Source organism: Tachypleus tridentatus, chromosome 10 (genome assembly GCF_004210375.1).
Source record: "Tachypleus tridentatus isolate NWPU-2018 chromosome 10, ASM421037v1, whole genome shotgun sequence".
In the NCBI taxonomy this organism is placed as follows: domain Eukaryota; kingdom Metazoa; phylum Arthropoda; class Merostomata; order Xiphosura; family Limulidae; genus Tachypleus; species Tachypleus tridentatus.
In genome coordinates, this window is record NC_134834.1 from 154,149,969 (window position 1) to 154,166,405 (window position 16,437).

The 16,437-nt window shown below is 34.5% G+C and overlaps 1 protein-coding gene across 1 annotated transcript in view; it reads right to left on the reverse strand.

The window, feature by feature from the left end:
* disp (RND transporter family member dispatched) overlaps positions 1 to 16,139 on the reverse strand; it is a 74,245-nt gene extending 58,106 nt beyond the window's left edge. The window contains exon 1 of the mRNA XM_076464624.1: positions 15,982 to 16,139. The gene's annotated coding sequence lies outside the window, so the exon portion shown is untranslated. The remainder of the gene's footprint in view (positions 1 to 15,981) is intronic.
* Between the last annotated feature and the right edge of the window lie 298 nt (positions 16,140 to 16,437).

Consider the following 16,437-nt stretch of genomic DNA (forward strand, 5'->3'; position numbering starts at 1 on the left):
CGAATATTTCAGTGAGAAGAAATCAGGTGCCGCAATCCATCTACTAATAAAAGAGTGTGTCTGTTGGTCTATGTGTATGTGACCACCTTAGCTCCAAGAGGAAGGAATCTAGAAACCTAAAATTTTGCACGCATTCTAAGTGGAACCTGAGGGTGTGCACCCGAGTATCATTATTTAACTTATTCACGAGCGTGCGCGCATGCACGTGAGCATCTTTTTAATGAGGCAAGCTTTCAAAATATCACATAGGAAAGAAGTGGTTCCTTATATAACACGGCCCAGCATGGCCAGGTGGTTAGGGCGCTCGACTCATAATCTGAGAGTCGCAGGTTCGAATCCCCGTCACACCAAACATGCTCGATATTTCAGCCGTGGGGATGTTATAATATGGCAGTCAATACCACTATTCGTTGGTAAATGAGTAGCCAAGAGTTGGTGGTGGTGACTAACTACCTTCCATCTAGTCTTACACTGCTAAATTAGGGACGGCTAGCTCAGATAGTCCTCGTGTACCTTTGTGCGAAAATAAAAACAAAGTAACTAACCAAGGAAACATCAATTTTCTCCTTATGGGTACATGAGATTTCCACTAAAAATATCCAAAAACTTAGTGGTTCCAGGTAGATGGCATTACGTTAAAAATAATGAAGATTAGCAGCAATATATGGAGGTGAAAGACTGCGACTGGTCAATATTCTAGCAAAGATAGGCATTGAACACACTAACAAATTATTGCATTTCGTGGAAACGTGGAAAAACTAAAAATATCTAGTGTTCAAATGACCAGTGACAAAAAAAGAAGAAAAGAACTGGGTGATCCAGTTAAGTTAAAAGAGAATGTGAAATATTTCAGTACACACTTATCTCCTTGATTGGTATCTGTTGAGATTATGACAGGTCAATACTCCTGACAAACTATATAAAGCTCATCACAAGACTAGAGACACGATTTGTCCAAGAAACGTGGAAAAACCTTTGAGAGACTTGATGGCTCGTCTGATAACGACCTGTTTTCCAGGCCAAAGTGAAATGTTATTGAACAAGAAATACTGGTAAGGTGCAGAATTTGGGAATCTTTTAAAATATTTGAATGATCTCATTAATGAAATTGCATGTTGCTGAGGAAACAGGAAAATACTGAACAAAATACGTTAACTGGTGAAAGAAGGACCGATTACAGAGATGAAGCAAGCGCAAAAATATGTGGGAAGGGCAGATGTTACTTAAATCAAATTTAGTTGAGCATTGTAACTAAAACAACCTTTTCCGGTGGAGAAGATCCTGTGTCAAACTTCTCAAGCTTACAATAATAACAGAAATGATAACAACTCCCTCTTTTTCTTCAACCCACCTTATTCCCATTAAGTTTTGGGTTAGACACTTGAGTGTTTTGCATTACCAAAACCTTGACAGAAACCCTAAATTCGAAGCCGTGACATGAATATTGTTAGTCGAATCCCATAACCACAAGGTGTAAAAAATTATCTTATTTATGGTACCTCATAACATCTTTCCGAGAGTTGAATCTGTTATTTGTAAACGTACACCGTAAAATCATAGTTGCTTGTCACCTATACATCTTCGTAGGAGATGTCTCCTACCAACTATAGCCTTGTCTCAACTTTGAGTCTTCATAAGGATACACTACAACAACAATATTTGTGTTTCTATTTTGTATCTTCATGAAAGTGGTCCATGCCACAGCGATTAGTTTTATTTATGAAATTTTTTCTTCACCTAAACGTGTAATTTCAAAGAAGAAAATAAATACTTCGTGAATAATGCAAAGGCAAAATCTATTACTTCTTTCAATACTCCAGTTGCAATAGACAAGTTATGTCGAATTCACGGCTTATCCATTGCTTTTCAACTTTATATCTTCATGTCGTATATCACAACAGTTGCAGCTGTATTTTGACTTTGTAATATTACAAGAGCAGAGCATGTTATAAAAATATTGGGTTTAAACTTTATATAATATTAAAGATATATTATAACAGATACAATTGTATTTTCAACGCTAAAATCAGGGGTTCGATTCCCCTCGGTGGGCTGAGCAGATAGCCTTTGTGGCTTTGCTAAAAGAAAAACACACACACACACAATTGTATTTTAAGTGTTTATTATTGTAATAGTTTCTACTGTTGGCTAGATTCTTTCTATAATTTGGGAAAGATAATATAAAGTCTCAGTACCTCCCTTTTCAGACTTTTATTCATTAAGTAATTTATTTGGACTATCATTACGATTTTTTAAAACTTTTCTACTGCATAAATTATTTAATAGTAAAGTATAATCTAGTCTACTTATTTGTTGCGAGTTATTTGTTCTAAAACGTTTCAAAAGTTATTCCGTGATGACGAGAAACCCACTTGAAGTTAAGATGTATCTTAAGACGGTTAGTATGGGTATTAAAACTTTTATTAAAATAGAGAAGAGAACAACGTTTCGATCTTCCTAAGTCATTCTTTCGTTAACCTGAAGATGAGAGGCTTATCTCACAAATCAATCTTATACAGTCTTTTGCTTAAGTTTCCTTTCGCATCCACGGCACAAACTAAAGAAAGTACAAAACTGAAATGATCAACAGACTCACTATCTAGCTAACCAACTCACAGATTAAATGAACCACTGTATGATCAATCCATTAATTCACCCTGTTATTTTTATGCAATATATTTTCCAGAAATTACTCGAAAATTCGAGACATCACGTCAAACCTAGATGGCCGGGCACTTTTTAGGAATCAGTATATCACGTCAAAGCTTCTTCTAGCAAACAATACAAAACGTCTAAATCAAAATAATAAAAACATAGTTTACAACATTGCCTTTGCCCCGAGTTTTCAAATCCCCTGAAATATTCAAATTTAACGAATAAAATAACAATAAAACTAAAATTCCACAATTAATAATAATTATGCCACTAAATTCCATAAGGAACATAGGGCCGCAAACTCTGCGGGTTTAGTAACATGCTGGTTTTTAAGTGAGTAGGTTGTTAGCCTACTGCACAACCCCTAACCAGGAGGACAATTTCTCAGTCCACCGAGGGGAATTGAACCCCTGATTTTAGCGTTATAAATGCGGAGACATACCGCTGTACTAGCGGGGAGCAAAATTTCCTCCTTAGCAAGCAGTAAAGTCACTATTTACAGTTCACAAATTATAACATTCATAAATTACCATTGCAATCACTAGATTGTTAAATACATTTCGTAAACAAAAGACATTCTAATTTCTGATTAACATAAACAAAACATTCTTTGCTATGTTGTTTACTGTCTTTATACTGTCCACTCACTAAATCTTTTTTAGTGTTTCTGCCCCTTAACTTATGGTACAATGATGGGATGACCTCTAGTCCTTTATTTTCAATTGCTATCTTGCCACTTGAGAAATCTTCAATTATATAGTCGAGAGAATCCATTTGTGGCTCTATATATGATGATCTGGTAGTGACTTTGATAGAATCCTTAGGTCATCACCAAGTTGACGTTCCATTGGGAAATTCTTCTCTGACGTTAATCACTATGTCAGGTATTCTCAGACTGTGGTACGCATACCACTAGTGGGACGTGGAGCTAATGTCGGTGGTACACAGCACAACTAAAATTTGTAATGAGCCTTATCTAAGCTTTCCACGTACATGCACATACTATTCCTCTTATATATAGATTCACCATTTACTTGCATAGACGACCCGTAGTATTTTCTTTCCTTAAAATTAACAAAGAAGGTATCACATATTCTTCAATCGTGCCATAAATAAACAATCGCATCCTTCGCATTAATTGGCTAGTGTTTAAAATATGAATTTTTGTTACTAGGCTTGTCTTTAAAAAAAAAAAAAATAGTACTGGGTATTTAATTAAAAAAACAACAACTAAAAGTGGTACGCAAGTCTGAAACGTTTGAAAACCACTGCACTATAGCATTTGCTTGTTTACTACTTCCAAAGACAATCACAGTGGATGAACTTCAGTTTGAACTATCTCTCCTTTTGGATTTTGCTTTACTGCATTAATTACTATGTGCACCTAACCTCATTGTCACGCGAAATTCAACTTCTGGTCGTGTAACTATTATATAGCGTATAGGGATTTCGTAATCATACATACAGTGAAACTATTGGAACTGTAACACTACAACTGTGTTTACACGAAAAGCCAGTTTTCAATAGGACTCTTCATCGATTTCAATGATATTTCATGTCATACAAAGAAATGTCTTACGATGAGAGGGACTTTGAACTTTGCTTGTGCTGGAACTTTAATTCCATCTTCTTTATTTATTTCGGGAGGTAGTTTCTCACTTTTTTTTTACCATGATTTGGTCGAATAATTGTGATTGTAAAACCAATGTTAAACAACATACTGCAAGGCTTCCCATCAATAATTCCATTGACCTGTTAATTAGTTTCTTTAAATAATATATTCCTTATTTCTAGTGGAAGAAGTAAATATCCGCACCGCATGATATCTCATTCTTGGTTCATTATCAGCAACTGATTCACCACAGTCTTGGATGTCTTGTCATTTTTTAAGAGACGTTTCAGTGATATACCATTTTAAATTGCAATTGAAACACTTTTTGTTGAGTGATTTATTTTCTCCATTAATTCTTTTCTGTTTAGGCCCTGGCAATATATCCTTTCAAGTTGCAACTGAATCACCTTCTAGTGACAGTTCTTCTACACCATCGTCAGAGATAACCTGATGTTTCAAGCGTATTTGAACTGATAAGTTCATAATTTCTGGATTATGAATTAATTTATTTATTTATGCTCTAATTGGTTATAGTATCATTGTGAAGATAATAACTTCTTTTCACAGCGTATATTTACTTTGCTTTAACATAAATCATATGTCCCTGTCCAAATTTTATTTATGCATCTATTGTATGTAAACAAGATAATCAAATTCATATGGAGCGTTCAGGTAAGGTAGCTAGACAAGCCCTCCCACATCTTCAGCAAGTTCGACTTATGTCCCTCCTGACACTGCTCTTAAATTCTACTTTTGAAAGTTCTGTTTACGTGTGTACCTCAAATCTGTTGGGCAAGAAGGTCACTAATGCTTAATAATTGTTACGGCTCTCACTCAAGGGCTGGCTATTGTCGTTGAAGACGATTCTCTTAAATAAGCAACAAGATGAACAGTTTGTTGTTTTCTTTGAAAAATATTATGAAAATAGCGTGACAAACCTAACAAGAAGAGATTTCTATAATAGTATATTAGTTTTTTTAATTGTGCAATGTTGTTCCGCCATCTTACTAAATACTGGAACATTATGAGGTAATAATATAACTAGAGTAGTTGGCCCGGCATGGCCAAGCGTGTTAGGGCGTGCGACTCGTAATCTGAGGGTAGCGGGTTCACATTCCCGTCGCGCCAAACATGCTCGCCCTTTCAGCCGTTGGGGCGTTATAATGTTACGGTTAATCCCACTATTCGTTGGTAAAAGAGTAGCCCAAGAGTTGGCGGTGAGTGGTGATGACTAGCTGCCTTCCCTCTAGTCTTACACTGCTAAATTAGAGACGGCTTGCACAGATAGCCCTCGAGTAGCTTTATGCGAAAAACAAACAAACAAACAAATAAACTGGAGTAGTCCAGAAAATTTCTTTAATCATAGGTAGCACAACACTGGTGTTAATAGTTCTAGACAAGACGGATCCTTATCATACAACAACTTAGATATGAGATTTAATAAAAAAATCGCTCAAGAGATCATTAAAATAAAATACAAGGATTTAGAAAAAATCTAACTCAACAGGTCATATATCGCAGAGTAATCCGGGTACAAGACTTAACAAAAACTAGCTCTTGAGCTAACTTCCTTCACAACAACATGCATATACAAAGCAGCAGAAAACGAATTATATCTCGTAAGATCATTAATAGAACAACGAAGGTACAAGACTTGGAAAAAACTACCACGAGAGATTTCTTACCATACATCAATCTTGGTATAAGACGCTATCTTGAAAGATCATTTGCAACACAACAGTCGCGCTGTGAAATTTAACAAAAAGTAGTTGGTGAGATGAGTTAAAACGCAAAGAACATAGCCATTAGACCTCACAAAACAAGTTATTGATATCAGGGAAAATATATTTTAAGTGTAAGATTTGACATCAATCTATGTAGAAGACTTAGCAAAAACAAGCTCGTGCCATCAATTACAGCATAAAAATGTATGTATGAGACTTAAAAAATAATAAATTGTGGAATCGCTTACCAAATAACATTCAAAGAAAAAATTAAGAAGACATAGCTCTTGATATCACTTATCACAGACAAATCTACTTATCGGAAAGTGCACTAGCACTTTTTGTATAGGGATGGTACGGGCGCCCATATTAACGTAATTAAAAATGTCTTTTCTTGGATTTTCTTATCTTCAGGTTATCAAAAGCTAGATACGAAAAGCTAACTATATCTGGGGTATATGCTGATTTTTAGTTATCCAGAGCGTCTCAAAGTAGTAACCGACGGATAGCCAAAAACCGAGGTTTCTTATTTCTTTCAGCATATTCTTTATTCAACCGGCTTACTCTACCTAGTTTCATCATTAACTATAATTTTATTGTTATTTGACAGAATAGCACAGTCTTCACCATCTTTGACCACATATTTTATTACCATTCTGTAAAAAATTGATAAAATTTTAGAATACACTTTATAACATAGCACCCCACGTACGCTATGTTATAAAAAAACAAGTGTTAGGAAAAAAATCGCTAAATAAAAAAGGTACGTAAGTCTGGCTATTTAACTTGTAAAAAAAAGAGACAAACAAGATAGAAGTGGACATATCACTTGATACGACAGATAGAAGTGGGCATATCACTTGATACGACAGATAGAAGTGGACATATCACTTGATACGACAGATAGAAGTGGACATATCACTTGATACGACAGATAGAAGTAGACATATCACTTGATACGACAAATGTTCAGATAGCAGACTTTGCATGGAGAATAAAATCCCTACATTACTGGTAAAACAAATAGAACAATAAATCTCATTCGTAAAATATTATTACATTGTACAATAATAACAAAAATAGTGATTCTAAAGTTAACTAAAGGAAAAGTATAATGATGAAAGCTGAGATTCTATTCAAGCATCAACCTTTCAATAGATAGAGTGGGGTAGCCAGTAGTGTAGGAATTTTATTCTTCATGTAAAGTCAAGACGGCTTAGTCTGCTATATTATCAGCCGGATCAAGTGATGTGCCCATTTCCTTCCTTATATTCTGTGGCTCCTTTTTCCAAGTTCAACAGCCAGCGCTACATATCTTTTTTTTTATTTAGCAATATTGTTTCATAATACTTGTGAGACTTATTAACAAATCAACTTCTAACAAAAACTAGCTCATGAGATAATTTATTACACAAGAAGCAAAGTTTGTTTGTTTGTTTGTTTTGGAATTTCGCACAAAGCTACTCGAGGGCTATCTGTGCTAGCCGTCCCTAATTTAGCAGTGTAAGACTAGAGGAAAGGCAGCTAGTCATCACCACCCACCGCCAACTCTTGGGCTACTCTTTTACCAACGAATAGTGGGATTGACCGTCACATTATAACGCTCCCACGGCTGGGAGGGCGAGCATGTTTGGCGCGACGCGGGCACGAACCCGCGACCCTCGGATTACGAGTCGCATGCCTTACGCGCTAGGCCATGCCAGGCCCCTAAAAAGCAAAGTTGAAAGTAAGGAAAAACTAGCTTGTGAGAGCACTTACCACAGAACAATATAATTATAAAATTTAATAAAAATAAGTTTTTAAGCACCAGTTTAACAACTGCTCGAGAGAACGCTTATAATTCAACAACCTTGATATGAAACTTAAGAAAGAACAATTTGTAAAACTGGCTGACAACAAATAATCCACACATGAAACTTAAAAGAAACTAGCTTGCATGCACACTTGCCAAACAGTATTCAAAGTATAAGACAAGATCGTTATATCACTTTTAGCAGTGTAATCTAGCAATGAAACTTAACAAAACAAGTTCGTGAGATCAACTGCTACACAATAATTTAGTTATTAGACTGAAGAAAAACGAACTCGTGAGATAACTTACGATTCTATATAAGATTTAACTGAAACTAACTTGTGAGGTAAGTTACTATCCAATGATCCATGTATTACCTAAACATCTCGCTGTGACAATTAAAAAATAAACTAGAAGCATGAAATATCACTTAATGCACAAAAAGTTATAAGACTGCAAAATCTAGCTCATAAGATTATTCACCACATAACATTCTCGGTATGAGACGTAACAAAAACTTGATCACAAGATCATCACTTATCACAGAACAAGCTTGTTATGAGAATTAACAAAATGTAGCTCGAGAAGTTACCACATAAAAATCCAGGTGTAAAACAATAGCAAAAACAAACTCTTAAGATCAATTAACGCACAGTAATATAGGTATAACGCTCAGTATAAACTAGCTCGTGAGATAACTTGCCACACAAAAATCTAGGTATAAGACTTGGTAACACAAACATCTCATTATTAAACTATCTTAAGATATCACTCAGTACAGACATGAGACATAAAAAAGCTCTTGAGACCAGTTACTACAAAACTATTTACAGTCATGTGAAAAAGTTAGGACACCCTATAAAAGCCTGTGTATTTGTGTAACATTTTTGGATATATAGATATTTAATCTTAATTTCAACAACACTGAGAGATTATAGGAATATAACTAAACAATTAAAACTGAAGAAAATACTTTTCAAGATCTTCTGAAAATGTAATTCTACAAAAATTCACATTCTAACTGAGGAAAAAGTTAGGACACCCTACCCTCTAATAGCTAGTGTTACCCCCTTTGGCTGAAATAACTGCAGTGAGACGCTTCTTGCAGCCATCTACCAGTCTCTGACATCGGTCTGAAGAACGTTTGCCCCACTCCTCAATGCAGAATTCTTTCAGCTGTGAGATGTTTGAGGGGTTTCTTGCATGTACCGCCCGTCACCCCACAGCATCTCAATGGGATTAAGATCTAGGCTTTGACTCGGCCATTCCAGGACTCTTCATTTCTTAGTTTTCAGCCAGTCCTTGATGGATTTACTGGTATGTTTTGGGTCATTGTCGTGTTGCAGGGTTCAGTTCCGCTTCAGCTTTAAGTTTCGTACAGATGGTCTCACATGATCCTCAAGCACCCTCTGAAACATAGTAGAATTCGTGGTGGATTCTATGATTGTGAGCTGTTCAGGTCCTGCTGCAGCAAAGCAGCCCTAAACCATGACACTTCCACCTCCATGCTTCACAGTTGGTACGAGGTTCTTTTCTTGGAATGCTCTATTTGGTTTATGCCAAACATGTCCTCGGTTCTGGTGTCCAAATAATTCAATTTTGGACTCATCTGTCCAAAAAACATTATTCCAGAAGTCCTGGTCTTTGTCTACATTCACTCTGGCAAACTTCAGTCTTGCCTTGATGTTTCTCTTAGAGAGCAGAGGTTTCCTTCTTGCACACCTCCCATGCAAGTTAAACTTGTACAGTCTCTTTATGATTGTAGAGGCATGCACTTTCACATCAACAGTCGCCAGAGCCTGCTGTCGATCCCGTGATGACATTTTAGGGTGTTTGGAGACCTCTTTTAGCATCTTGCGGTCTGCTCTCGGGATGAACTTGCTTGGACGACCAGACCTGGGCATGTTGGCAGTTGTTTTGAAAGCCCTCCACTTGTTGACTATTTTCCAGACAGTGGAATGGATCTTTTGGGATCTTTTTAAATCCCTTACCAGAATCATAAGCTGCTACAATTTTCTTTCTGAAGCCCTCAGACAGCCCTTTTGCTCTCACCATGGTGCTCACTCTCACTTCAACAGTCAGGAGTTTGTTTTTGGAATTTCGCACAAAGCTACTCGAGGGCTATCTGTGCTAGCCGTCCCTAATTTAGCAGTGTAAGACTAGAGGGAAGGCAGCTAGTCATCACCACCCACCGCCAACTCTTGGGCTACTCTTTTACCAACGAATAGTGGGATTGACCGTCACATTATACACCCCCACGGCAGGGAGGGCGAGCATGTTTAGCGCGAACCCGCGACCCTCGGATTACGAGTCGCACGCCTTACGCGCTTGGCCATGCCAGGCCTCAACAGTCAGGAGTACACCAAACTAAATGTCTGAGGTTTAAATAGGGCAAGCCTCATTAAAAATGCTGAGTCACGATCTTCTTATCATGTGCACCTGGTGTGATACACCTGTGTATGAGTTGAGCCATTTTAAGTGGGAATAAATGTGGGGGTGTCCCAACTTTTTCCTCAGTTAGAATATGCATTTTGTAGAATTACATTTACAGAAGAACTTAAAAAGTATTTTCTTCAGTTTTAATTGTTTAGTTATATTCTTATAATCTCGCAGTATTGTTGAAATTAAGATTAAATATCTATATATCCAAAAATGTTACAAAAATACACAGGCTTTCTTTCATACGGTGTCCTAACTTTTTCACATGACTGTAGGTATAAACTTAAAAACTAGCTTGAGAGACCAGTTAACATACAACTATCTAAGAATCAAACTGTACAAAAGCTAATTCGTTAGATAATTTACCACATAATAAACAAAGCACGATACCTAAAAACAAGTTTGTGAAGTTACTTAATTCATAACAATCGTGATGTAAGACTTAGCAAAACTAGCTCTAGAGATCATTTATTAAACAACAATGTAATTATTAGACGTTAGAAAAGCAATCTTACGAAATCACTTTCCACACAACAATCTATGCACAACCAAAAACAATGTCTAGCTTGCGAAATTATCACACAACAAAGTAGCTTTCAGATTTAATAATATAAGTATTAGAAAAATAGCTCGTGAAATCATTTATCTCAAACAATGTAGACATAATATTTAGTAAAAAATTAGCTTATGAGACTACTTACCTTGCAAGAAACTACGTGTCAGCCTTAAAAACCTAGCTTTAGTTAAAAGACTTACCAAAAAATAGTTTGCGAGGTCACTTACAACACAACAATCTAAGAAACGTAAAAAAAAACTAGCTAATTTAATCATTTACCACAAAACAATAAAAGCATTATATTGTTAAAAGTACGAGCTGAAGAAATATCATCTGTACAAAAATCTAGATATTGGACATAGCGAAAACTAGTTCAAGAGACCACTTACTGCACAACAAACAATACATGAGACTTAAGAAATAAGCAGTCCGAAATGCCACTATTAACATAGCAAAAATCAAAGTACTACCACACATCAATCTAACTATAAAATTTAACAAAACTAGCCTAAGAGATTATTTATCATATAACAACCGCATTACGAAAGTTAACAAAATGTGGCTCGTGCGATCATCTGTCATGCAACAAAGTAGATATAAGACGTAGTAAAAACTAGTTCACGAAATCATTTACCACATAACTGTATAAGATTTGAAAAAAGTAGCTCAAGACATCACTTACCCTACAGCAATGTAGTTAACTCGTCGATATTGTCTTCTTCTGAGTTTATAGAGGGATATTTTGTTCACCTTATTACATGTTTAAAGAGGGATATTTCATTTCTTACCTTAGCTTGTGTATGTACAAGGATATTTTGTTTATCAGCTTACTCTGTGTCTATAAAGAGATAAATAGTTTTTCCATTAAACTATTGCTTGGACCACTACTCTGCATGTCGTATTCTAGTTCTATAAGTTGTGTGTTGAAAAGGCTTTAGAGAAATAACAATGGCTTCTTTTCCTCCATTGATCCTCCTTGTTTGAGGTCTTTCACTTTACCAAGCACGAGAGTCTTTTAAATTCCTTTGTTTGCCTGCATCACATGTACATAATACTTCAGTTTAAGTTTGAACATCATAGCCTCAAGGGAGCAAGTAGGCTATATTTGGTCCAGACTGATTGAATGGTTCTCCTAATGTTTGTGACACCTTCAGCAGTCTTATCCACCGCCACATTTCAAATGATTCGATTTTATTTTCTCACTCTTCCATTGAGTCCAGTTTTTACATCTGCACGTCAAAGCTAGGAAATTCAACGTTTTTTTTTGTAATCTTTTTTCAGTTGTCCAAGAAACATCCTTATTCTTCGCTATCTTACTCAAGCCAGACCTTGCTGTTTTTTTTTAATATTAGCTTTCTTCTAATTTATTCAGAACAACACCCACTATTATCTATTCTAGAACCCCAGAAAAAGAAATGAATCTTTCCAATACCTCCACTTGATCATTACCTACTTTAAATTTGTTGAACGTTCTGGATGACATGACCTTTATCTTCTTGATATTCAACAGCAGACCAACCCTCGAATTTTCTTGCTAACTCTCTTACTTTGATTTTCGTTCAATTAGAAATATTTGGTTTTTGAATTAATGTTTTTATACAGTAATATTTCGCTTCTCAGTTCGTGTTTACAATGGGATATTTTGTTTCTTACCTTCATCTGTATTTATACAGGAGGATTTAGCTTCTTCCCTTAGTCTGTGTTTATAAAGAAATATTAGTTTCTTACTTTATTTTTGAATTTACAGAGGAATTATTGTCCTACCTTATTCTGTGTTTACAAAGGAATACTGAGTTTCTTATCTTCGTTTGTGTTATATCTTACCTTACTGTGGGGTGCGTATATAATCACAGTAATCGATATGATACGTATTTAGATACTGATGCCAAATTACAATGCGTATCTAGATACAAAGGTTTTACCAACGCTTTGTTACAAAGTTTGTTAGTATTTTCTGTAATTTATTATTTATATTAATGATATTGTGTTATTTAAGAACTTCATACTTTATAGTGCTTTTTCAAATTCTCAAGTTTGATCAGCCAATTTGGAACTGGAAAAAGACGTAAACCGATAAAAAAACAAACAGTTAACACCTATCTACTTTATTATTGTTAATTTATGTTTCTTTCATGTAATGTGTTTGATAAAAAAAATGAAAACAACATGTACTACATAATGTTCATCTTCTTTATTGAATCATTAATCTTGAGTAAAAATAATTTATTAGAAATTTTGATTTTTTTCTTTACAAAAGACTTATGTTAACTGGAAACTTGCCAAATTTCGTAAAAAATACATAAATCGTATCGTATCGAATGATGTAACAATATAATTGTATCACGACTTTTCTATATCTTATCGCTGTATCGCCACACCTTTAGTGTTTAAACACAGATATTTTGTATTCTATCTTGTGCTATAGGGGGGATACATTTTTATTAGCGTAAAAGCGTTTATAAACGGGTATTTTGTTTCTTAACTTAATTTAAGTTTATAAAGTGGTATTGTGTTTCTTACCTTAGTTTATGAAGGGATTTTTTTATTTCTAGTCTAGGTTTATAAAAGATATATTTCATTTCTGACCTTAGTCTTTTTTTACAGAGAAAATTCATTTCCTACCTTAGTTCATGTTTACGAAACGATAATTTTGTTTCTTACCTCATTTCTACATTTACATATATGTTTTTCTCGTATTTTACAAACTAGATTTATTTTCTCACATTTTAAACACAAAATTCATTCAGTTATTTGAGAAATACAGCGTTATTGTTATTCAGTAACAATGCTTAGAGGTTTTACTGAATATCAAAACGTTTTAAAACTTCAACTTCAACACTTCGTTTTGTTTGGAGATTATTTATGGTAATGGTGAACCACTTTAGTGCTCTGATCACCAATGTTTTTATTTCTATTTAATTTAAGCGCTCTCTTTCGTTTTATATAAAGAGCTTAAACTATATCAATACCACAGTTCAGTATATATAATAGTACATTAATCAATCTAAGTCTATAGAGGAATAATTAGTTCTTTGCTTTCTACCGTGATTTCACCCATTACTGTGTCTAGTGTAACCAACTTAGCCTGGTGAGATTTGGTACTGGATGAAAAACCTTTGGCACTGGATATAGAAGATGTGAATTGGTTGATATATTGCGAAATATTCTCCTTTAACTCAAAGTTTCTTGAGTTTATACAGAGGTATTTCGTCTTCCTTATGTTAGTCCGTGTTTATAGCTGTATAATTTACTTTTGTTATAGTCTTGTGTTCATGTTGTATATTTTATTTTGTTTTTACATTAGTTAGTGTTAATACACGGATGTTCTATTTCTTAATTTGTGATTGTACATGAAGATTTTGTTTCTTATCTTAGTTTGTATCTATATATAGATATTTTATATTGTATCGTTACTCAGTTAAGAAATGGCTACAGTTTTTATGAGTTATTCTGATGAAAATACGTAAGTGAAACAACAATATTTGTTATTATATACTCTTACGAAGATACAAAGTTGAAAAACAATTAAAATTTGTTATAATGTAGTCTAATGAAATACAAAGTTAGAGCACAACAATAGCTGTTATATGATCTTATAAAGACAGAGATGAAACACAACTGTAGTTGTTATGATATTAATGATATAATGCAAAGTGAAACCCAACTACAGTTGTTATGATGTTTGTATTAATATATGATGTTGAAACACATTATATTAAAATACAAAGTGAAGGGCAACAGCAGTTATTATGAATTTATAATAGAATACAAAGTTGGAATATAACTACAACTGTTATGATGTTTATATCCAAACACAAAGTGAAACAGAGCAACAGCTGTTATGAAGTTTATATTAAAATACAAAATTGTAACATAACTATGTTATTTTGTACCTTGATAAATATATAGAATTAAAATATAGACAGTAGAAGATAGCTAATTTTCTGTAAAGCAAAAACATTTATGCACACTAAGATATATAATTCATTTATTCAATTTTCTTCGGTTGTCCTCTAGCAGATACAAGTGCGCTCGCTCCACTGCTCACAATTCTGGCCAATTTTACAATTGTTCTCCAACTCTGACAGAGCTCTGCCTGATATCCTGTTAAGCCTAGTTTTATGGCTTTGTTAACCCTTTAAAAACAGTTTTTGTTGTTTCACGCTAAACAAGTTGTCATGTATATCTCGAGTCGTGTTAGATTTCTATAATTAACACGAGTTAAACGTCTTTTTGTATGGCCCACACTGCCAAAGAAATCACTACCAAAATATTGATACATCACAATCTCAGCGCAGTTGCAAAATTTATTATTGTTTATGTGGTTTTCGTTTTAGATACCTAATCCCCACTATACGATATTATAACAATTAAAAATGCTGTGCAGGTCTGGATAGTTGTACAGAATTTCCCCAGTAAAAAAAAAAAAAAAGTTTTTATATGATAAAAACATGTTACACATTGCAAACATTATATTTTGTATTTTACTTTTATTATATTATATGCTTTTTTATTATTACATTAACTTCGGTAACTATGATGACGTTGAAGATATTCTAATTGATATTATGATCAAGAATTGTAATATTCTTGAGTTATCAACTAAACTACCACAAATGGATGCGTCTCTAACACTCGCTATGATACTAGGGATATTCTGTACAAGTACCCAGATCTGATCTACTTGGATTTAGCTGAGATTTTAACCTACAACTTAACATTACCAAAATGTGCTAACGTAAAAATTAGTCGGCTAGAATGCAAACAGAGTCATATTCGTAATAAATAAGTAAAACCATTAATGACCAAGCGTAGCTGATATTATTAGTACAACTGAATACTTTTAAGATAGATGCACGTGACTTATATAGTGGTGACTACAATACAATATCACAAAATAACATATTGAATTAATTGGATAAGTAAAGGGGCTTGAATTAATAAATTTTTTATTAAATATTTTAATTTAAAATAGAAGAGCTTGGCTAAATTTTGGCATGACACTTGTTGAAAATTATTTTAACATACTTTTGTACAAATGAACTTTAAGAAAAGAGGCTACAAACAAGCGTCTTGTTATGACTATGGAAACATACTAGGCCTACTTAACTGTACATATGCAGCAGCATGCACAAAACCCAAGAAAATGCGTACGTGAGACCAACTGAAGCTTTATGTAAATTAAAGTTTCAGATTTACATACCTGGTTTATGATTCAAGGCGCACATGTTTACAAAAACAAGATCTATTATTTGGCCTCACATTATCAACAATCGTTCCATTGACAACAATGAAAGCAACAAAGTCGCGGAGAACTGCGTCCAGTAAACAGAGCATGCAGCACGAAGACTCATCGGGAAGGCAAACTGCGGGGTGATGCGGGCTGTTGCGGCTCAACCTGAGTGGCGCAAAGCCTTCAAGGGACCGGGCATTATCGATTGGTTTTTTTCTCTACAGGCTCTAGTGGTTGCTGCCAGAGACCTACCTTTAAGTGTATAATCGGCTTGCTTGTAGAATGTTACAAGAGAAACCCTATAATGTTGGTTGTATGTATAATTATAATTATGTTAGTAACTAAAAAGCCTGACTATAAGCATCTACTTATGTCAAAACCACAATGTTACGGTTTCCCAGAAGAATGTAAATACACATATTTTTT